Source organism: Ambystoma mexicanum, chromosome 2p, assembly GCF_040938575.1.
Source record: "Ambystoma mexicanum isolate Mex_15411 chromosome 2p, UKY_AmexF1_1, whole genome shotgun sequence".
Lineage (NCBI taxonomy): Eukaryota > Metazoa > Chordata > Amphibia > Caudata > Ambystomatidae > Ambystoma > Ambystoma mexicanum.
This window is the reverse complement of record NC_090923.1, coordinates 1,002,901,262-1,002,923,515: the sequence shown is the minus strand read 5'-3', so window position 1 is coordinate 1,002,923,515 and position 22,254 is coordinate 1,002,901,262. Positions and strand designations below refer to the sequence as shown.

At 45.7% G+C, this 22,254-nt stretch overlaps 1 protein-coding gene and 1 long non-coding RNA gene across 4 annotated transcripts in view; one reads left to right on the top strand and one right to left on the bottom strand.

Moving 5' to 3' along the window:
* The window catches only part of LOC138567015 (uncharacterized), a 44,138-nt gene extending 40,225 nt beyond the window's left edge, over window positions 1-3,913 (bottom strand). For both annotated transcript variants that reach the window (XR_011302086.1, XR_011302085.1), the window contains exon 1: window positions 3,851-3,913. This is a non-coding gene — a long non-coding RNA (uncharacterized lncRNA). The remainder of the gene's footprint in view (window positions 1-3,850) is intronic.
* Window positions 3,914-4,046: 133 nt separating this feature from the next.
* The window catches only part of RELA (RELA proto-oncogene, NF-kB subunit), a 507,042-nt gene continuing 488,834 nt past the window's right edge, over window positions 4,047-22,254 (top strand). For both annotated transcript variants that reach the window (XM_069644816.1, XM_069644817.1), the window contains exon 1: window positions 4,047-4,136. The gene's annotated coding sequence lies outside the window, so the exon portion shown is untranslated. The remainder of the gene's footprint in view (window positions 4,137-22,254) is intronic.

Below are 22,254 nucleotides of genomic sequence, written 5' to 3'. Positions count from 1 at the left end.
AAGTTACATTCCGCCCCTCTTAATACTCTTGATGCGAAAGCGATGGTTAACATGTCTTTGCCCTGGAGCTGTTCACCACCTAAACCAACCTTACTGGCATTGACTGAAATTTTGGTCTTTGCTTTGCAGTCAAACATCCCCAGTGTTGGCGCTTTGTTGATGGCAGCTTTTATTCGTCCAAATTCACTCTTGCATTTGTCTGACCATATGTATTTTGCTTACTTTTTCATAAGACCCCTCATGTTCTTGGTTTTACCGGTGTAATCATCCACAAATTTAGAATAGTATTCTGTCATGCCTAAAAAAATGTTTTCCGGTTCAGAAATACTCAATATAGTGTTCATCAATTCTTCTTTAGGGCTGATACCCCTGGCATCAATTGAATGTCCTAGATATGACACCCCGTCACACTTGATTTTGCATTTTTCGAGTTTCAAAGTCAGACCACTTTTTTGAATTAACTGCAAAACCCCCATCAATTTCACATGTTCTTCTTCAGTACTGTGAATATCAGTATACATCAGAAGGTCATCTTGGAAGCATTGTACGCCATCGAGGCCTCCAAACAGATCTTTGAAAAACCACAGCAGCTGAAGCAAGGCCATAACGCATCCTTTTAAACATGAATGCACCCAGGGGAGTGACAAATGATGTGAGATTTTTGGATTTTTTTTCTAAAGCTATCTGATGATAGGCCGAGAACAGGTCAAGCGTGCTGAAAAACTTGGCTGGTTTTGTTGTTAATAATTCACTTATATTCGGGAGAGGGGGTCTGTCTATCCAGGTGTTTTTATTGAGGTACCTCAAGTCCACGCACATCCTTATGGTGCCATCAGGTTTTTTCACCAACACTATTGGGGCAAGCCATTCCAAACTCTCTATGGGCTCAATAATGTTCTGTTCACATAGACGTGAAAGGTCTTTTCTTAATGCTTCCTTCATACCAATTGGAACACCTCTAACCTTGTGTGCTATGGGTATAGCTCCTTTTTTGAGAATTATCTTATGCTGAAAGCCATCTAAGAGTCCAATCTTTTCACTAAACACACTGGGAAACTATTTTGCAAGTGAGGCTTTAATGTCGCTATTGTCCTTTAGCACACTTAGGATGGGGATGTCTTTACCTGGGTGAATTCAAACTCGTAAAGCAGCTTGTTCCTCCCAACCTACCACGGACGAGCCATCTTTTGCTGTGTATAGTCTGCAATATGTTTCTCTGTCAAGGAACTTCAACTTGACCCAGGTACATCCAATGATATTTATGGGATTTTTTCCATATCCCGTTGCTCTCATACTAGTGCATTGAATCTCATGCATTTTGCCAAACAATACTTCAACAAAAGTCTTGACATCAACTATGGCATACGGGGATCCGGTGTGCACCATGATGGGCAAGGGTATCCCATTTATCTGCATTTCTACCCACAGTCCCTTATTTTGTCTTATCGGAGAAACAGTGAGTATTTGTACGCGTTGTGCATTTTCACTGTTGACGGTCAGCATGCTGTCTTGTCCAGAATTCTCAATGGCTCTCACCATGTTCCTTGGCACCCTGTTGAAAGGGTACCTGCTGACCCTGCTTAACCTACCACGAATGTTTCTGCTGACTTTGGCAAAAGGTCCTATGTGACAACATTTGTAACATTCTACAGCCGCTGCAGGACATTCCTTATCACTATCATTGTGCCTGTACCACACTTCTGGCAGCGGCTTTGATTTTGATTCCTGTATCCTGCATCTCTGCGTCTTCTAGAGTTGACTCTTGAGTTGTTGGTAGTCATTCTCCTCACCATTGCCACCAAGGATTATTTTGTGTCGTCATTTGGTTCCTCGTGAACCATTTTGATTTCCTTGTCATCAGTTCTATCAAACCTTTCTTTAATGCGACGATCACCAAAATCCATACTGCTGGCTATTTCTATTGCCTGCTCCAGTGATGGATTATTGGTTTGCCACAATCTCTGTTGTATGCGCGGGTCCGCCACATTCAACACAAGTTGATCTCTTAAGTATTCTTCGCCAATGTCGGTGAAGTTGCATGTAGACATAAGTCCCCTGAGAGATGCCATATAAGTGTCTATTGATTTGCCTTTTAACTGCCGCCTCGAAAAGAAAAATACCTCTCCAGTACGTTAGTCTTGTTGCCAAAATATTTGGCGAGCTTCCCTAATGCACACTCAAATTTGCAGTTACTGTCGCCAGAACCACCCTCTCTACCATCCAAATCAGGTAGTGCTCTGAAGATTCTTATAGCTTTTGCCCCAATGCAGTTTAGAAACATGGCCTCTTTGAGAGCATCATTATATTTGCTGCCGCCGATAGTCCTCAGGTATACTTGGAATCCATCAATCCACTGCTCCTAAGGAACATGTGGGATTCCCTGGATGTGGGAGGAACTGTACTGGTGCCGTGACATGCTGCATTGTGATAGGATATAAGATTAATTATGACTGGTTCCTTTTTTTTTTTTTCCCCATTTCACTCCAAAGAATGCAGTTTTTTCATTGCCTGATCTTCTACCAGGTGAGACAATAAAAATCCCCTTTCAAATGTGGCTTTTATTGTAGACGCGAATACATTTATATGGCACTCTTCCCTTCTTTCATTTTTTTTTTTACTTCTCTTAAAACCCTTGGTGTTATCCTCAGTTTGGCACCTTACTGTTGAGCTGGATGCGTGGTTTAGTTCATGTGCACTCTGTGCAAGTACTGGCTTTTACAAGCATTCATTTGTAACATTGCCCTCTATTGTTCGTATTCCTCACAATAGTTCGAGGGCTATAGATCCTCGGTATAGCCCTATCACTTTTCTTGTGTTAATTCGCCCTTGCCATCAACTGTCATCGTTTCTCAAGTGATACTTTAACTTCACTATTCCTTTCTGTATTTGATTCTTCTGTGATTTAATTTAATGACATACTAATATAGAGATTAAAAAAAGATGGCTGCCATGTTATAGTATGTTAATGTCCGGGGCCGACAGTTATGGATTCAGAAGACGCCGTGCCTCGCGCCACGCTAATTGGAAATGTCGCTTACTTCTTTCCTCTTTATAATTTTATATCTGCACCAGTGGCTCATCTTGCTCTTTCTGTGGAAGTACTATTTAGGCAGCAGCGTCACCTTCGCCTCAATAAATGGTTACTGTGGCAGTCCCTCGGCGTATATGAAGCCGTCCAACACAGGACACCACACCCTTCACTCACAGTAGTGATGTTGGACAAACTCTGGGGGCTCAATTCACGAATATCCTCATCGCCAATTGTAATAACATTGTCCGTAGAGTATATATATGTACATTTATGTGGTAGTTTATTTCTTAGAGCCCCCAGAGCCAGCCTCGCATCCAGGAATGGTTCGAGAATGGCTACACTCTCGAACCATATTATGTATATAGATTCTACAGGCATACCTATTGCATTACTTATAAGCCACTACAATAGGCTGTTGTAAACATGGGACTTAATTTCCAACTGGGCGAGGTCATTGCTGTTCAAACAGTGAAAGCGCATTACGCAGAGATTAGAGTGAAGAAAGATGGCACATGCCGTGTACGTAAACAATACATCCGACTTGCTGGCAGCCGAATTTGGAAAAAAACATCTGCCCTGAAATCCCTTGAAATCCCCTGAAATCCCTTGGCGTGCGCTGCAAGGCCATCACTTATGTTTGAGGGGGGTAATGGAGCCGGGGATGGGGATAATCATTACCAGCAAAGAAGACACACTAAGATCCATTGTTGCTGCACCCAAAATCAAAATGGGAAAAACAAACCTACCGGCATACCTGTCGCATGGAAACACTTCTGAGGTGTATACGCGCCTTCTAAGCACACACAAAAAAACAAATACCTGCTCATGCACAGCATTGAATCCAGCCGCCTCCATGATTATTTTCCTAATTACGTAGACGTCCTACGTCTAAACGACCTGACGCATTTCAGAAATACGTATAATACTCCTGGACGCCTTAAAGGCATTTTAAAAAGTGTCGGCTCATTTTTAAACAAAAACACAATTCCATCGGGTCTCATAGGGACTTTACATATGTGTTTCAATTTATAATGAAAGCGACATAAGGCCTCCCTTTACCAAACGCTCCTTTTCCAGTTTCCAGACAGTTTCCAGTTAGTATCAGGTGGGTGCATGCGATCTAGTTCTCTATACCTGCGCTGTCTCCAGTTCCAGTGCCTGCTCTGAAAGTAATGACTCCCCGGGGCTAATGGCTACAGAGTTCAGTACTTTTTCTGGGTCTAATGATGTGGATAACTGCCACAGTGTCTGTTGCAGCTCTAAAGGCTGCAGGCACAGAAACAACACTCCGATGAATATAAGCAGACTATCTTCTCTAGAGCGAATGAGTGTAGAGTCTGCAGACGCAATACCTGCTCTGGAGCTAGTGACATACGTACTTGCTCGACAGCTGCATCTTACGAAAAAGTATCTGACAATAGCTGCAAATCATTACACACACACAGTACCGGATCTGGAATACCGATTTCAGACACCGTACCTGCCCTGGAACTAATGACGTTTGATACAGTACCAGCTAATCTGTATCTGCTCGAGCTAATGGTATGTAACACAATACCTTCTCATGAACACATTTGGGGTTAACGATTGCAGATTTCCTTTCCCATTCGTAAATGCCCTCTTGACACCTCGAACCACACTCTCTGAAATGAACGTACAGCGTAAAGAAGTGATCAGTAGGGATAAACCATAGTGCCAGATTTTCAAAACGTGTTTGGTGCAACTGATGGGTTCACTTCACTTGCGCCAAAAAGGTGGTGAACCGTGCACAATGGACTTTTAAACGTGTGCTTTTTAGTTGGGCACATTGAGGTGCTCTTTTCCGACCAAATGCGCAACTGTGCAAGCCAGAGAGTGGAAAGGGCGTTCTGTCCATTTTCAAATAAATCCCGATTTTCGAAAGGGGTGCACTTTTCAAAGCACAGGGAAGAAAAAACATTTCCCTGTGCCTATGTGGAACAGGTGCAGGGGGTTATAAAATATATGGGAAGATCACTTCTGATGCTCTCATGCAATGAATGAGTGAATGCTGTGTGTGAATAAGCGAGTTAATGTTGTGTCAAATAATGTGGGTGTGTTTGTGCTGGGATAGGGAGCTGATTTTTGGCTGCTGAGGGCAGCACAGTAACAATGCACTTAAAAAAAAATAAAAAAAGTTTTTTAGTGGCGTTTTCAACAGTAAGTACACACGTAAGCCCCACCTCCATCCCAACACTTGTAACCAACAATGCACCCAGTCCTAAGGCCCCCACCCCCACCCGAGTCCATAACTCTGTCGATGGCTCCCAGTCCAAGTTTTCTGTGAGTGGCCAGCTCTCGCCAGCCGTTGTATGGGCTCTTGCACTGTTTGAGAACTGCTCCACCCCCTGCACAGTCCTCACCTCCCCTAGAAACTTCAGCCATATCTCCTCCCATCTTCCTGTGAAGGCGCCCTCCCCAAGTGGAGCGTGTACTTGCACTAGCCCCAGCAATATCATTTTCCTCGTGCACCATGCGGCCCGCAAGTCCCGTTGCAGGTGATTCAGGACAATGTTGCAGCCTGAGACACCTTTAGTGATACCCTTGAATCGACTGTCACCCACCCCAGTGCAACAAAGTTCCAGATTTTGCTAACCTATTAGTGTTCTGTGGGGGCAGCTTTTTGTTTCCATTTGTGTGCCACCACAGGCGCTGCCGCCACTATTAGGATGACAAATGTCTTTCTTTGAGCTTTCAAGGGTAGATTTTCCAGAACTCTGCTCATTCCCAGGATGGCCATTCCTCTGTTGTCTGGTATCTGACTTCCAAAAATACTATTAATTGCTGCATGGATCATGTCCCAATAAGGGTGCACGACTGGTCATTCCCAACAGATATGTTTCCACAATCCCAGTTCCTCACATCCCCTCCAGCAGAGCGCTGATTAAGTTGGGTAGAATTTATGTAGTTTGTCTGGGGAGATGCCATTGGACCGTTATCTTAACCCACATCTCCTGAATCTGGGTGGGCTGCATGAGCTTGGGGATATCTGCCCATAACTGAGTCCAAAGTTCCCCCTCCAGTAGCTGCCCCAATGCAGTTTCCCTCTGCTCCATATAGTGCCTTGCCTAGCTCCTTGCCCCCTTCCCATATAACGCTCCTACCAAATGCCTGTCCTGCGTCCATCATTACGAACCCTTTAAAGGGCGTGAGATCCCTGGTGGCCGTTGACCTGGCCATTGGGCTTGTAAGCTAGTGCCTCAGTCAAGTAGCGATATGTCTCTCCCCCCCCCCTCATCTAGCACGAAGTCCTGCTTGCACTGTGCAAAGGATTTAATGTCCTGAGCCGAGAACATGCCTTGTAGTTTGCAGCACCCTGCCGCCTCCCACCCATTGATGGCACCCCTTTCCATACCTGGTGTGAACTGGGGATTCCTAAACGGCGACGTCAGCAGGGAGGGGAAAGTGGTCAAGTTCACCCACCGCACCAGCTCATCCCATGAGTCCCCCACTAGGGCCACTATCCTTCAACAGTACATGTTTGCAGTTCTTTCCCCCTTGGGTGCCACAACACCTCGTCCAGCGGCGAGCTCACCACCGCCTTGTCCATTTGACACCAGACCTTCCCGCTTTGCCCCTGAACCAATCCTGGATCACTCTGATTTGAGCAGCAACGAAATGGTGGTAGTTTGGCGCTCTCAGCCGTCCTTTACACCTGGAAGACATTAGCATCTGCATAGCTACCCTGGGTCTCTTGCGATTCCAAATGAATGACCCCACATGTTTTTGAAGGTCTCTGAAGAGACCTTGGGAAACCTCCACTGGCAGAGCTGTAAAATAGTACAGTATTCTTGGAAAATTCACAATTTTAAAGGCATTTATCTTCCCCATCCAGGATATTGATAAGGGCACCCATTCCGCCAGCTGCCGGTGAGCTTTTCCGCTAAAGGCGGGTAGTTAGCACAGTAAAGAGCATCCAGAGCACAAGTTATCTGGACCCCGAAAAATCTAATGCCGGTTTCCGCCCATCTATAGGGTACTATACCCCGCAATTCTTGAAACTTTTATGAGGGGGCAGTCACGTTTAATAACTTGTGGGCATTTGTTTTTAACCCTCCACCTCCCCAAAGAGAAGTTCCTGCGAGATCCCTGGAAATGAGGTTTCTGGTTCTGTGAGCATGTCAGCACAAAAAGCTGGGAGACTATGCTCCTCACCCCCAAAGGGAGTCTCTTTAATATCCGTGGAGGTCCTAATGCTGGGCAAGCGTGGCTCCAGGTGGATGGCTGTAATGCTTGTGCAAAATAAGAGTTGAAACAACACAGCGTCGATGCGCAGCCATTTTGGACATTTATCTCCCATCATTATAAAGCCTGTGTCTCCGTGGGCCTCGGAAAATAAATAAGCATTTCAGTAGCGAAAGCAGAGCAAGGTCACATAGCTACATAAGTATTATTATTATTTTTTTTTTTTTTTTTTTTTTTTTTGTATTTAATCAAAAGATTTTTACAAAATTTGAGGTTTCTGTCTTTTGTCTGTAGCGTGACGGAAAGAAGAAAAAAGAAAGAAAATGAGAAAATGAGAACAGCTCTCTAAAAATGTGCCTTTGTCGGCCAGTTTATGGCTTCCAAGATTTTATAGGATGCTATTTGCCATGTTTTGTCGCCTCCAATCAAACGAGACCAACATATTTCTTCGTCCTCTATGATGAAATCTGTGAAGGTTGATTTTAAGTATCGACTTCTTATATGTTGGTTTGAGGCACATTTTAGGAGCAAGTGGCGGATTGTTTCCTTTTCTTGTATCTCACAAAATCGACAACTGTTGTTTCCCGTCTGGCCTCTAATTGACAAGATCTCATTTGTCTGCAAGACATTTAAACAGGCTCTCATCAGCATGTCTCTCCCTTTCCTGGATGGAAACTTCTTTATATATTCCTGGAGTTCATTGAGTTTTTTCGTGTTTGGAGGCAGGTGTAAGGTTAATTTATTTTTTCCTGCTGTCTCCAGGGTGCTTATCCAGTCGAGTTCTTTGATTTTGGTAAAGGTTCTCTTTGGGTACTTTATTAGTTCTTCTTCGTCTGCATTGACCTGTTCTAGCAAGCTGAAGTTTTCTTCTTTCCATTTTTTAAGGGATTTGCTTGTATTCCTTTCTATTTCGAGATTAATGAGAAAGTATATTGATGGTGGCTCAGCCATCCGGCATTTCCTGAACAGTCTTAGAGACGATAGTGAGACTGAACTTCTGAGATAGGGTAAACTAAACTCTCGTCGGATTGAGGCTATTGGGGTCGAGTTTGGGAGTCTGAGGACTTTTCGCCAAAACTTTGCCTCAATTTTTGTCCAAATGGATCGTGGTAAGTTCATCATAGCATCTCCCCCATATGTTAATGTCGGCATCACCTTTTTCTTATAGTGTTCTAGCACCGGGATCAGTGAGAATCTTCCAAACTTTTTATCTATGGCCCTAGCTTGGGCTGCCAATTTGTTGGCTTTGGACATCAGGACCGATTGCATGGCTTTGTCTTGCGAAGAGGAGTCTAGGGTTACTCCTAAGTATTTGAAGTCGAACACTCGCTCGATCAGTGATCCTTCCAAAGTTAGTTTCAGTTTTTCTGTTTTCCTGGTCGCTTTTTCCAGTACTAAGAATTTTGTTTTCTTTGCGTTTATTTCCAGTTTGTTTTCTTGCATATACCCTTGAAGCTTTGTCAGTTGGCGCTGCAGACCGATTGGTGTGTGATCCATTAGGACCAAGTCGTCTGCATAAAGCAATCGTGTTATCGGGGTTTTGCAGATTTTTGGGGGAAATGCTCGAATTTTTGGATCCTCGTTTTGGATGTCACCAATGAATGCCAGAAACAGGGCCGGGGCCAGCGGGCACCCCTGCTTCACTCCTCTCGCTGTTGGGATGGGTGATGATAAAAGGCCGTTTTGATCGAGTCGGATGCGTATTGAGGTATCGGTGTATAGTGCCTTAATCGGGTTTAATATAGACGGTGGACAATCCCAGGTTTCAAGTTTGGACCATAGGCGGGCCCTGTCTATCCGGTCGAATGCTTGTGTCAGATCGATGAACGCCACAAAGATTCTCGTTCCTCCTTCCAGTACTCTGTTTTTCAGCACGTTTAGCATTAGAATGTTGGCTGTCGTGCCCAGATTTTTTTTGAATCCCGTTTGGAGTGGATCGTTACAGGGTGATTCCTCCATCCAGATCTTGAAACGATCGAGAAGCATTGAGCCAAACACTTTACCTATGACATCCAGGAGCGCAATTGGTCTGTAATTTATCGGGTCCTTTTTGTCTCCTTTCTTGAATATTGGAACGATTGTTGCTTGTTTCCACGAGGGTGGTATCGTTTTTAAGTTGCAGCATCTGCCAAAGATTTTGCTTAGCAGACTTGGCCACTCATTTTCAAGTGTTTTTAGATCGGAGTTCGTGATCCCATCGGGTCCTGGGGCATGGGAGTTTTTTAAGCCTCTGATTTTCATTCGGATTTCCTGTGGGTCATCTATGATTATCCATGGCTCAGGAGACATTCCGCCCTGTAGTTTTAAGTTGGTACTTGGTGCCTGGTACATAGTAGTGTAATGTTTTGTCCAAGTAGTTTCCCCGATCTCGGTTGTGATTGTGTTTTCTTGGGTTTCGTTAACCGCTCTCAAAATTTTCCAAAATTCTTTTATGTTTTTGCCACTTATCGCTTTTAGAATGTTTTCAGCATCTTGTTGATAGAGAGACAGTCTGTGGCCTTTTACCCATGCTTTGTAGAGTTTGGTTTCCGCTTCTGCCGCTCTCACAGCCCCTGGAGATCCTGAAGATTTTGCTTTGCGTTGTATTTTCCGCAGTGCCCGACGTTTCTCCACCAGTGTTAGGTCATACACGTGTCTTGGGGGATTTCCACTGTTTGTTTTTATTTTACGAGTCTTCTTAAACTTCGTCAGGAATGGCGTATAGTCTGTATTATTTTTGCCCAAGTGATTTGACATTGAGCTGAATCCTTTGTCTATTTCCTTAATGGCCTCAGTTGTAAGGTGTAGACGGTTTCCCTTCGTGTTGGCTATGACTTGGTGCTCAACGTACTCGTTCTGTGGCCTTATTGACATCCAGGTTGTTGACAGGGGGTTGTGGTCACTGGCTGTAACTCTTGTAATTACAAAATCTTTCGTTATTACCAGTAGTGGTTCAGTGACGTAGATGTAGTCTATGGTACCTGTCAATTCCTTCCTTTCCCATGATGGCGGGCGATTTGGGTCTGGGAATGCTTTGTGCAAATTGTGAAGGTTTCTTGAATTCATCAATTTGACCCATAGGTAGCCGCGTTGTTTGCTTGTTGAGTTGTGGCCTAGGTCCGCCACTCTTTCTTCCGAGCTCATACACGTAGCGTTCAAGTCTCCGCAAATGAGGAAGTATTTTACCAGGTGTTCCGATAGTGCCTCATCTATAGCGTCCTCCATTTTTTCTATGTAGGCGGTAGGCTCTATGCTTGCGGGGTTCCAGTAGGTGTTTGCTACGATTAAGGTGACTTTCTCGTAGGCATTTTTAACGGTACTCCACCGGCTCCATGCCGCCTTAACCATCAGAATCATTTGGTTGCTGATCAATGTTTCTTCTAGTTTGATCCCTGAGTCTTTTTTAGATGCAATCAATAAGCCCGACGAAGGTCTTCCTCGACATCCTTGTTTGGCTGGAGCAAGGATGACTTCGAACCCCCCTATTGCAGGGGGTTCAGTCAGCCAGGTCTCTTGGAGGCATAGAAGGTCATATGATCCCAGGTCCATGTCTTTTGGAGACAGTAGATGGATGTGTCCTCTCGTGTTCCATGAGCACATTTTTAGTTCGCACTTTAAGGGGGTCGCGCGATGTCTGTCTTGTAGAATGTGCTCGTCTCTCGCGGGTTGCTATGTTTGCTTTTTTTCCCTCAGGATTTTGGGCAACCAGGACCATATGTCTTTCGTGGGTTCGCATCTTTTTTGGGGAAATTTTTCTGTTGAAAGTTTGGCTGTTATTTCTGGAATTGCCTTGGCTTTATTAAGTTTTTTTGTATCTTTGGTTTTTGTGAAACTTTCGTAATTTTTGTTTTCTTTCGAGGCTTGTCGCTTTTCCCTCAGTTTCTCTTCAACTTCCCGGGCTTTTGCTCTGTCCTTGTTTTTTTCAGGCGACTTATTGCGACCGGTTCTTCCTAAGGCACTTTTTGGGTGTCTGTCTACTTCCTTTTTACTGGGCTTAGTACGCCTTATGTTTTCAGCCTCCCTTTTATTGTCTTCTTCGCTTTTGTTTGATTGCACTTTGACTTCGTAGCCCATTTCGTCTAGCTCTTCACTACAGTCGAGGATCAGGTTTTTCAACGTTGTTGATGTTACGTAGAGTACCGTTTTTGCTTTTGCATTTACGTGGCTTGGCTCTACTACAAGGAGATCTTCTGATTTTATTTGATTCAGCTTTCGAATGTATTTAAACAGTGTTAGCACTGAGTTTCGGTTCAAGATTATTTCGTCTCTGTTTTCTTTCACTTGTGTGATCTTTATACGCCATTTAGCTTTGTCCACTTTTTTCGGTTTTCGGTTATATTTCTGTGTTCTGGATCTGTACCGAAAGATCATTTCTCCTTTGTCTTGTGGCGGGCTGAGTCGTTTTCCAGTATTGGGTTTGTTATGGGCATTCGTGGATTGGGAACGCGGTCTGCCAGGTGTTATGTTTCTAGACGGCTTTCTTTTGTGTTTTTGATCGTTCCGTCTACCTGCCGATCTCCTTCTTGATTTACCGCGTTCACCCTCTTTCTGTCTGGAGGAGTTGTATCTTTGTTCTTTTTTCCAGTTTCCTGAGGTCTGATTGTCTCTAGGTCTCGATTTCGACCTTTCGTTTTCTTTTTTTGTTTCTTTCTGCATCCTCTTTGGCTTTGTCTGTCTATCTGTATCAATTGGACTGGCGCCCTTGTTCTTTGTATTCTTCGCGTTTTCCCTAACATTTTTTGCTGCTTTTTCTCCAGTCACTTCTTCATTTCTTCTTCTGAATTCTGTGTTTTCCTTTTCTTTGTGTGATTGTGAAGTTGGTGCTTCACAGGAGCAATGTGCAGCTAGACTCGTAGGCGAGTTTTCTGCCAGGTGTTGGCTCAGATTCATCATTTCTTCGTCTTCGATGCGTTCAATTGTTGATGGGGATAGGGTGAAGGTTCTTTTTTCTGGCGTTTCAATTGTTGACGGCGATAGGCTGATGGTTCTTTTTTCTGAAGTTTCAGGGTTTTTTGTTTGCCTCGACTCTATTTCTTTGCCTTTCGTTTGTGGTTTTTCCTTGTGTTTTACTGGTCGTGTGAAAAGTTGAAAAATACCTTCTGCAGTTTGGTTTCCAGTTGAGGGTTGTCTAGGTGGTGGTCTCTTTGTTGATTGAATCTGTTTGTTTTAAATTCGCCTCTTTATTTGCACCCTCTGTTGGTGGATTATTTGTTGTATGACCTGTAATAGCTATGGATTGAGTCCCCCTGGTTTTATTCACCGGTCTTTGTTCTTTGTCTTCATACTGCTCTTTTTGTCGTGAAGACGAACCCTCGTCATTTATTATAACTGTGCTTGATTTTCTGGCTTCCAAAGCCATGACATATGCTTCTAAGAAGATAACTTTGCTGTGGATCATCGCTTGGATGCTTGTGTGGTCTTTCAAGGAGTCAGCGATAGTTTCGTAAAGTTTCATGAATGGTGCCAGTGCAATGTTCACTGATGACATAATTGACAGTAAGTCCATTTTTTTTTTATTTGAGGGATCCGTCGGGCTGGTCGAATGATGTGGCGAGGTTTTTCTTAAGGGGGATTCAGTTAACATTGTTGTCTGATTTGTCCAGCTGCCTCGAATTTGCCTTGTTGTTTCTAGTGAGGCTCTTCCTTTTCGATTTTTGTCGGTGTGGAGACTTCGATTGTCATTTCCCCCCATGTTCAAGTTTTGGTTGATAAGGGGTCTCGTAAGATTTTCTTGGTTTAGTTCGTCTGAGTCTGCTGTAGATGGCCTTCCTATTGTCGTGTTTTCATTTTGGGCTTTGGAGAGCCCCGCTTGGTTGAGTTTTTCTGGCACCAGCGTTTTGTTTGGTGTTTTATGAACTTTGTCTCTGTCTGTTCCTGTGAAGTTGTCAACATTGAAGGCTGTACCCTCTGGGAGTGAGGGTGTAGCCGGATTTAGCTTGCATGAGACTTCCTTTATTTCTGTTGTTAAATCCATTGGGCCTTTCGGGTCAACTATAATGAGGCTCTCCTCTTGGTTGGTGTGGGGGCTTTCTTTGTGCTCGGACATGACAGTCCCCATTTCTGACTCTTTGCCCGGATTTCTCTTCAGTTCCCCCTTCTCTGTGACTTTTGTCGGCTTCAGATTTTGCTGGCCTCTTGGTGAATTCGTGGAAATCTTTTGGGGTAGTATCGGGCACGGTTGTTCCCCCTCAGGCCCCACTTTGTCACTCAACTGTCCTTGTGGCTTATTACTTTCTCCTGAGGGCCGTCTTTTACTATGCAGCCGGTTATCACTGACATAGTGCTCAACTCTGCGTAGTTTTGCTACCGGCAGGCAGTCGTTTAAAGCTTCCAGTATTTCGAGATCTGTAAGTTCCCTCTGCGGGTACTCTTTTGTTGCTTTTTGTCTAATGTTTGCGTAAAAGTAATCCTTTATTGAGTTTTTAAGTGCCCCTCCTTCTCCTCTCTGTGGGTCGTTTTCATTTGTTTTGACCAACAGTTGGTCAGGTGTTTTTTGTTGCTGTTCGAGCTTCTGGGGCCTTTTTTTCGTTCTGCTGCTGATCTTGTTTTTCGTTGTTATACGGTTCTTGAGTTTCTTGAGAGGCAAGGAACTTGTTCTCTGTCTTTTCTTTTTGTTGGGGTTTGATGGCCCTTGTACATTGATTTTTTCTGAGACCCAACTGGTCTCTGCACTTTCCTCCGCCTCTTTGTGAATGAGAGCCACCACTTTCACTTTCCTTTCCGCTAGTGAACTCGTCGGCGATACTCCTGTGGTGTGCAGCTCTCTATCGGGCTCCCCCTGCCCATTCACCTCAGGTGGGGTGCCCGACACCTCCTCCGGTTCTGCCTCTCCTGAGGCAGTCGTGCCATCCATCTCTTTTCCCCTCTCTCCCTCAGCAACTTCCACGTCTGGCAGCCCTCCTTCGAGAGCTCCCGTCGTGGGGCGGGGAGCGCCCTGCGGGGCTCCAGGGGAGGGAGGTATTGGGTGCTGCGCCGGACCGGCAGGCCTAGCTCCCACTCCGAGGCTCGCTCTCCCGGCGGCTCTGTCCTCCTTAGCCGTGTCTTCCCTCTCCGTCCGCCCCTCCTCGCCATCCCACGCGGACCGCGGTCCCCCTTCGAGGGCCGCCTCCGCGGGGTCTCGCTCAACCGCGGCGGCTCGGAGTGGCGGCCGGGTGTCTTTCCGGCCAGCCAAGGCCTCGACTGTCTTGATTTCCAGGCTCTTTGCCCATATATCATCAGTTGCTCCTCCAGTTAAGGATGGTCGTTCCTGGGGGTCGTGTTGGTCTGCTTTGGGGTCTTCTAAGACTGCAGGCCGGAAGACTTTGCTTTTGGTTGGATGTACCTTTATGGTGTTCGCTGGCTCTTGCTGGAACGTCGGTTTTGGTGAGCCCATTTGAGGCAATGTCGCTAGGTAATTCATGGATATTGGTGTTTGTTGTTGTTTTTGACTCAGCTGTTTCTGGCATAGTTTGGCGCTCCTCAGGCGTCTGCCCTCTTCTTCCATTTCTTCCTCTCTCGGAGGGTCATTCTGCTCTTGGTTCATGACAATTTCCCGCATTTCTCTGTTTGCCCTTGCAGCCCTGACAGTCATGACTGCAGGACTGCCACTCTCCGTCCACTCCGCGTCCGCTCCGCGGATAGAAGGGGTTTATATAAGGGTCCTCCCCCACGCTGAAAACAGTAGAAATGGGCAACAGACTCTCCTGCAGGACTGCCACTCTCCGTCCGCTCCGCGGATAGAAGGGGTTTATATAAGGGTCCTCCCCCACGCTGAAAACAGTAGAAATGGGCAACAGACTCTCCTGCAGGACTGCCACTCTCCGTCCACTCCGCGTCCGCTCCGCGGATAGAAGGGGTTTATATAAGGGTCCTCCCCCACGCTGAAAACAGTAGAAATGGGCAACAGACTCTCCTGCAGGACTGCCACTCTCCGTCCACTCCGTATTATTGCTGAGTGGACTTACAGTGGAGAATAGTTGTTGTATTGTGCACTGAAGGACGAATACGAGGAGGGAGTTGGAGCGTCATGCAGGTGCATGATAAAGGTTTCTGGGAATGAATGCGAGGAGAGGGGCGCTGGTTTTTTCCACCCTCTGTCCCTTCAACTTGTGATCTGCTCTTCGGCCGAGGGCAGACACAACTGAGAAGGGTGGGGATATGCCACCATAAAGAGGGCATTCTGTGAAAAAGTTAGTTAGAACTTGGACCCCCCGCCCCGGATGATGCAGTCTCGCTGAGAGGGAGGACACTCTGCCTCAGACCCCGTTAGTATGAGTGATCTCTTTGCCTACCTGCTCTGGGGCTAAGCAGTGTTGAAGTGGCCAAGATGAAGATGTCTTCTATGTCCTTATTAACGGTGATGCCTTCTTTTTATATATTTTTATTTGTTTCATTCTATGTTTGCCTTTGTATACCAAGCTTATATCTATATATGTATATTGAGTGAATAAAGGGCCTATAACAATCCATTTTCATAGTTTATTATAACGATTAGTCGGAGTGTGATTTTGTGCCTATCTGAGTCCACTAACGTGTTTTGCCAGTGGCCGGCGAAACGTAAGAATAAGGGTTCTCCTCATTTGGCCAAGTGAAACAATGGCGTAGAAGAGCGGGAAACCCTGTTTGGTGTCTCGTGAGACCATGATCCACTGGGAAAGTTGCCTGTTGATTGCCAGGCACAAGGAGGGAGTTTGGTAGTTAGCTCTTAGCATTGAAAGGAATTTATAACCGAATCCCATAACCTCCATGGTATGGAAGAGGAATGGCCATTTGACCCGGTTGAATGCCTTCTTGGCATCGAAAGTTAGAAGTGCAGGGTTTCTCGATTTTATTTACTTTTTCAATCAGATGACTGACAGACCCGCCAAATGTTATCTGAGATCTACCTATGCCTAATAAATCCCGACTGGTCTGGATCAATCAGTTTGGCGAGGGGCTTATCCAGGCATGACGCCAGAACCTTGGTGTAGATCTTTGTGTCTAGATTAATCGGGGCAATCAGCCGTACGAACGGCATAGTGACATCCATACCCGGCTTTGGGAGAAGCACAACAGCTTCTTCCATAGTCAGGGTGACGCACTCTCCGCTCCCACCAAAGAGTTGGTGAGCTGGACTAAGCACAGCACCAGTGCCTCTCTAAAAGTTTTGCAGTTATATCTCCCTCAAGTTCTTCCCGTTTTTGAGTGATCTTGGGGAGTGGGCACCAGGACAAGTATTCCCTTTGGGCTCCCACTTCAGGGGAATCTGATGTGTACAGGGATGAATAATATTCTGTGAAGACCGAAATTATGTCGGGTAGAGCAGGGCTTTCTTGCCGCCCTCCCCGCCTTTTAAATTTTTTTTATTTCTTTTATTACATTTTTAAAGAAACACTTCACTTCACATAGAATCCGCTAAACACAGATACCCAACATTTCCCCCAAGCAACAAGAAATGTGTCCTTCTACTTAACCCCTGCAGTCTACAGCCCCCCAGCTCTTATAAAAACATCTGTATGGCTCTCACGTGCTAATTCTCAATTGTCTACCTTTTTGTGAGTTCATTATTCTCTAGAACAAGTTCCAGCTACAGTTTGCGTATCATTTTGTCTTATGTAAAGTATGCAGAGCGTCAAGGCTCTCTCCCGCCCTCCCACCACACGCCCCGTGAGGAGTCTGATTGGGTTCTTTTCATCGCTGGTGAATATATTTGCAACAAAATTCTGACCATTCGATTTCAACTGTTAAGGGATCTCCATGGATTGTTGTTGTTAAGCGTTCCATTATATATAAGTTTCGGGCTCTGTTAATCCATTCTTTGTTTCCGGGCGCAACTCTCCCTTCCAGTGTGCCGCCAGGCATGCCCTTCCTGCAAGGAGTAAGCCATGGACCAATCAATATATTCTCCCACAAGTTCTTGTAGACCAAACCGAACCAACATCAGGGTTTTCTCCTCTTGTGATCCAGTCTAGGTCCCTAATCCAGTTTAAGACCTCATGCCAGTAGGATTGAACCACAACACATCCCCACCACATGTGCCAATAGTTGGCTCTTGATCCACACTCATGTCAGCACATCGGACTCGCACTCTGATACATACTGGAGAGCCTAACCGGGTCGTACTTTCATCTGTGTAAAACAATTTAATGGCATGCAATTTGTACTGACAGGAAATTGACATCTGGATGGCACCCCTAAATATTCTTTGCCACGTTTGAGGGTCAAGCTCCATCTCCAGGTCTCCCCCCCAACACTGCCTGTCAGAGGAACCACTTGTCTGTACTAGGGCCATGTATAATGCTGGAGCAATCCTTTTCGGCTGCAGTATCTAAGATCCTCTCGGAGGGTGTGAGCTTCCTCTGTACCTTCTCTCTCCAAGCCTCGTCCTATTAGGACCCCCTTCAACTGTAAGTACGAACAAATGGAGAGCGTACCTATTCCCAAGGCCTCTTCTCGCTCCGTTATTGTGATCTACCGTCCGTTATTGTGATCTACCGTCTAATAGGTATCCACTGTTGTCCAACCCTTTCTAGTCCTGCTTCAAACCAAGTTTGGTATATGTCTGGATTCGGAATCGCATCCCTGATTCCTGGTACCGATAGATGTTCCAACGGTGAAGGCCACGTTGTGATGCCACCCAGACATGCTCCAGATGGTTCCCAGAATGTGGTGTTCCCGTATCCTACGTGGCAAATTCGCTCTACGAACATTCTCCTACAGTAGCCGGTCATAGATGATAGTTGTCCAATCCCAACCATTGTAAGTCTCCTAGCGGTCTGAGGTGGGGAATCGATATCCTAAACTGAGTGGCCTTATACTACACATGTATGACCTGCAGTCCCACTCCCCCATTTTCCTTGGAAAGACTTGGGGCCTCACTAGAAACCCTTGGTTTCTTCCCCTGCACAGAAAACGCAAGCGCGTTCTCTTTTTTACTTTAAAATAGTGGTCAGGAATCCGAATGGGCAGCTTCTAGAATAAGCACTTTAAGCATATTCAAACGTCTGAAAGTAAGCGTTCCCCAGAAAGGCAGTAACCCCCTTTTATTGAGAGGCAGTAAAGGACACACCCCAGGAGGGAATGAGACCAGGACCAAGTGCGGGTGAAGTGAAAAGGGTATTTGTAAAGCAATATACGGCATGCAAAGGACTCTGCAAACTCCGAGAGCGCTCTGTCTGACAATAGCAAAGACAGTCATATTTATTACAAAAATACGTCATGCGTCCTGTAAGCTATAGGGGGCACATAGTCTCAAGGATTGGGTGGCGTTGACTAGACTATAACGATATGTAGAAGAGCTGCTCCAGGATTGGTGAACGTCTGCGTGGTGCCAACGTGGGGTGGACGGGTCAGCTGGGCTCGTCGGGTTGGAGCTGCCAGGCCGGACGCAGTCTGTATCGATGATTTGATGGCTGCACTAACACTTTGCCCTTCTGGCCACACACACACTCATCATGTTATAGAATTCCAGTTGTCCTGCAAATCCAACAATACATTAATCTAAGGCCAAGTGGGAGACAGAAAAAGAGAGTATGCACTGTGAAGCTTCACTAATACATCAGTACACATTTACTCTTGACCTAAGAGCCTGGTTTCATGAGTCCAGGTGTCTGGTCAGGGGGCACGAGGTGAGCTGCCTTGTCACTCTATTCTGTTAGATGTGGTGAGGGATTGTTTTACGATATGTTAGTACAGGGGTGAATAACTATCTCTATGGCTCGCTAAACTTGGGGTGAACTGCAATACCATTGGATCAGTAAGGGCACATAACTGGCCCTTCAAAAGGCGACGGGATTTAGGACCAGGTAGCACGTAATTCACTTGGCCAGGCCATGGCAGCCTCTGACATGGGGGAGGTAAATACTTGAAGCAGGTCCAGCAGAAATATGGGAAGGTGAGGCTGTGCTGTTCGAGCACCAGCAAGCCCTGGCGCGCCTTGGCGGGAGGAGGGGGAGATGACCTTGTAACTTCGAGAGATTCTCTATCCACTTGGGCTGTACAATATACCATTAGAGGGGACAGATACTAAATCTAGTAGCATCAGGATGATTACACATTTCTGTCGTTTACATATGCGTATATTTCTACGTTCATAACAATGGAGGTTTCCAGTAGCACATGCAATATATAACGTTAGTCAAACACATACTTGTAATTCATGAGACAGGCAGATGAATAACAAACGTGAGGTAGTGTCAGGTTGGGTCGTGTACTCGGGAACATGGAAGCAATATGTTCATTTAATATTTTCGTTTACAGCACAGACTAGCTTAATACCCTAGAGGACCTACATACTATTCAAAACCATGTTTCACTACATCATACACAAGCATTTTATGTATTGCTTTTCGCTCTATCCCTTCTACACTAGCAGCAAACATTGGTTGGCACATGGTAGATTTTTCGGACATCTTGCATTAAACATTATAACATAGTCTTGAGGAACAATGGAGGTCATCTTGCTTTAATGACATTCGCATGATTTAACCTTTTCCAGAATAGGACGTCAAAATGTGGGGGGGATCTGGGCGGGAGGTCCTGGGCACCATATATCTTGAATGCTGGGGATTAGGCGCGGGATCCGGGCATACTTGATTTAGATGGTTCTTGTTATTTTCAGACTCTGGCTACGAGTCAGGTCACTTCTAGGGCAGTGTGATGTACTGTGTGAGGTAAATGATACTGTGTTTGTTCTGTTACTTGTTTGTGTCTAATTGCTCGTGAAAACGGGCCTTCAGCAGATCTGCCATGGGGAGTCCGCGATGGCCAATCTGCAGCTTTTGCACGCAGGCTATTTCAAATGGGCACTGGTCAGCATACTTAAAATGGAGTCTTGGCGTTTACAAAATGGTGTCTGTTGTGTTATACTACGGATTTTATGGCCCCACGCGTCGATCAGCAGCCATCCTGCCTCCTGGGCCCAGGTGCACGGGGGGCTGCCGACGAGTCATGAGCCTCACGAGAGGAGGGCAATGTGGGGGAGGGGGTCCTAAAGACCTATCCTCCCATACTCGTCCCAACCAAAAGATCGTCGGCTTGTTCCATTTCTCTAGGTCTTTATCTAATTCGGACATCAGGGGTGTGAGGGGGGGGGGGGATTTGCTTAATACAAACCCCTAAATTCTTTTGTGACATTGATAACCAAGTAACATAGTGATCCCCAGTTAACTTTGATGCCAAAAGATGAAAAACACGCCTATATCATCGTCCCTGTTTCTGTCCAAGGGGAATAGGACTGATTTGCCCATGTTCATTTTAAACCCTGCCATGTGACCATATTGTTCAAACAAACTAACCGCAGCCGGTGTAGGTGTCAGTGGGTTTACCACACGCAGGAGCATGTCCTCCGCAGATAGTCCAATTTTGTATACTGTCCCTCCCATCCCAAATCCTTCCAGTTGGTGATCCTCTCTCAACCTATGGGCCAGGGGTTCCAAGGAGAGGACAAAGAGAGCCAGAGAAAGGGGTAACCCTGCCTCATCCCTCTACCCAGTGCAAACCAACGTGAGTATCCTCTGTTCACTGCCAGGCATGCCCTCTGGGAGGAATAGGTTGCCATTATACCACGTTTAAAGTATCTTACCTATGCCAAATTTAGTAAGCCCTGCCTCTAAAAACTCCCATTCTACCCTATCAAAGGCCTTCTCGGCATCAACGGAGAGGAGCGTGGGATCACCTGGTAAGCCCTGAGCCCCATTTATCAAATGCAATGTCTTCCTCATCGTGTCTCCCTCCTGACGCCCTCTGGCAAATCCCACCTGGTCAGAATGAACCAGTCTCAGTAAGTGTCCCTTCAACCTGGCTGCCAAGACCCTAGCATATTTCTTAGCATCTAAATTTAAAAGGAAAATTGGGCGGTAAGAACCACAGGACCGAGGCTCCCTGCCCCCTTTTGGTATTATTGTAATGAGGGCCTGGACAAATGAGTCTGGGCCTCTGCCTGTCTCCATAATATAGTTGAACAATATTGTCAGGAAAGGGAGCAGGGCCGACGAGAAGGATTTGTAAAATCCTGAGGTGCCAACAGTCTTCCACTGGTGCTTTCCCTAGCTGGAGGCAGACTATAGCATTCTTAATTTCATCTCTGGTGATTGGAGCATCTAAGGCACCAGGTTCCTCCTCAGATAACAATGGAAGGCGTGACTTAATCTCTTCTGTAGCAGCAGTCCCTTCACTTCTATTTAAAACCTCATGGAATGAGGCAAATGCCTCCTGATCCCTTCTACTGAAACTTTTGTAATCTCCTCCCTTCCCTCTATCTTCAAGACCCATCTCTCAGCACGTTGTCCTCTTAACCTCCCGGCAAGACGAGTGTCCGTCTCATCTCTCTCTTCATAAATCTGTTTCAGAAACTGTAATCTTCCCTCCCTCTAGCATTCTCGGTTCCTCTCACGCCCCTAGCCTCCATGATATGGTCCTCCCTGTTACTAGTGGACGACCGTGCAAGTATTCCCAAAGCTCCTATTTTCTTCCACATTCCATTCACGATAAGGGTACGTTACCTCGGGCCCCCTCTCTGATGAAAATGCCTCTCCATGTGGTCTTTGCAGCGTCCCATACACTTCCCTTTCGCACTTTCCCCAGTGTCATTTAATAATAAAATCCTTTAATTCCATTCTCCATTTCTCCTTTAAGCACAGGGTCTTTCCACAGGGATTAATTGCACCTCCACTAAGAGTTCCTAGGAAATAGACCTCTCCATCCAGTATCAACTGACACCATATCGTGGTCGACCAACTAACTGGCTGAATCCCAGTGCCAAGTCCCTTGAAACATAAAGATAGTCTATTCTCGTTGAGATTCCATGTGGGGCGGAATACAAAGTAAACCCCTTTTCTTGTGGGTGGAAATAACGCCATATGTCCTGCAACCCGTATAGTTCCATAGCTGAGGAAACTCTGTACAACCCTGTTTCTTGGATTCTTGTCCCACCGAATGCTTAATCTGCCTGTCCAAACTAACATCCATCCACACATTAAGGCCCCCACCCTGTCCCCTCATTACTTTCTCTAGTGTTCTCTGTAAGAATCTTCTTTGACCCTGGTTCAGGGTGTAAATTGTGGCAAATGTGAACCTTGTTTTCT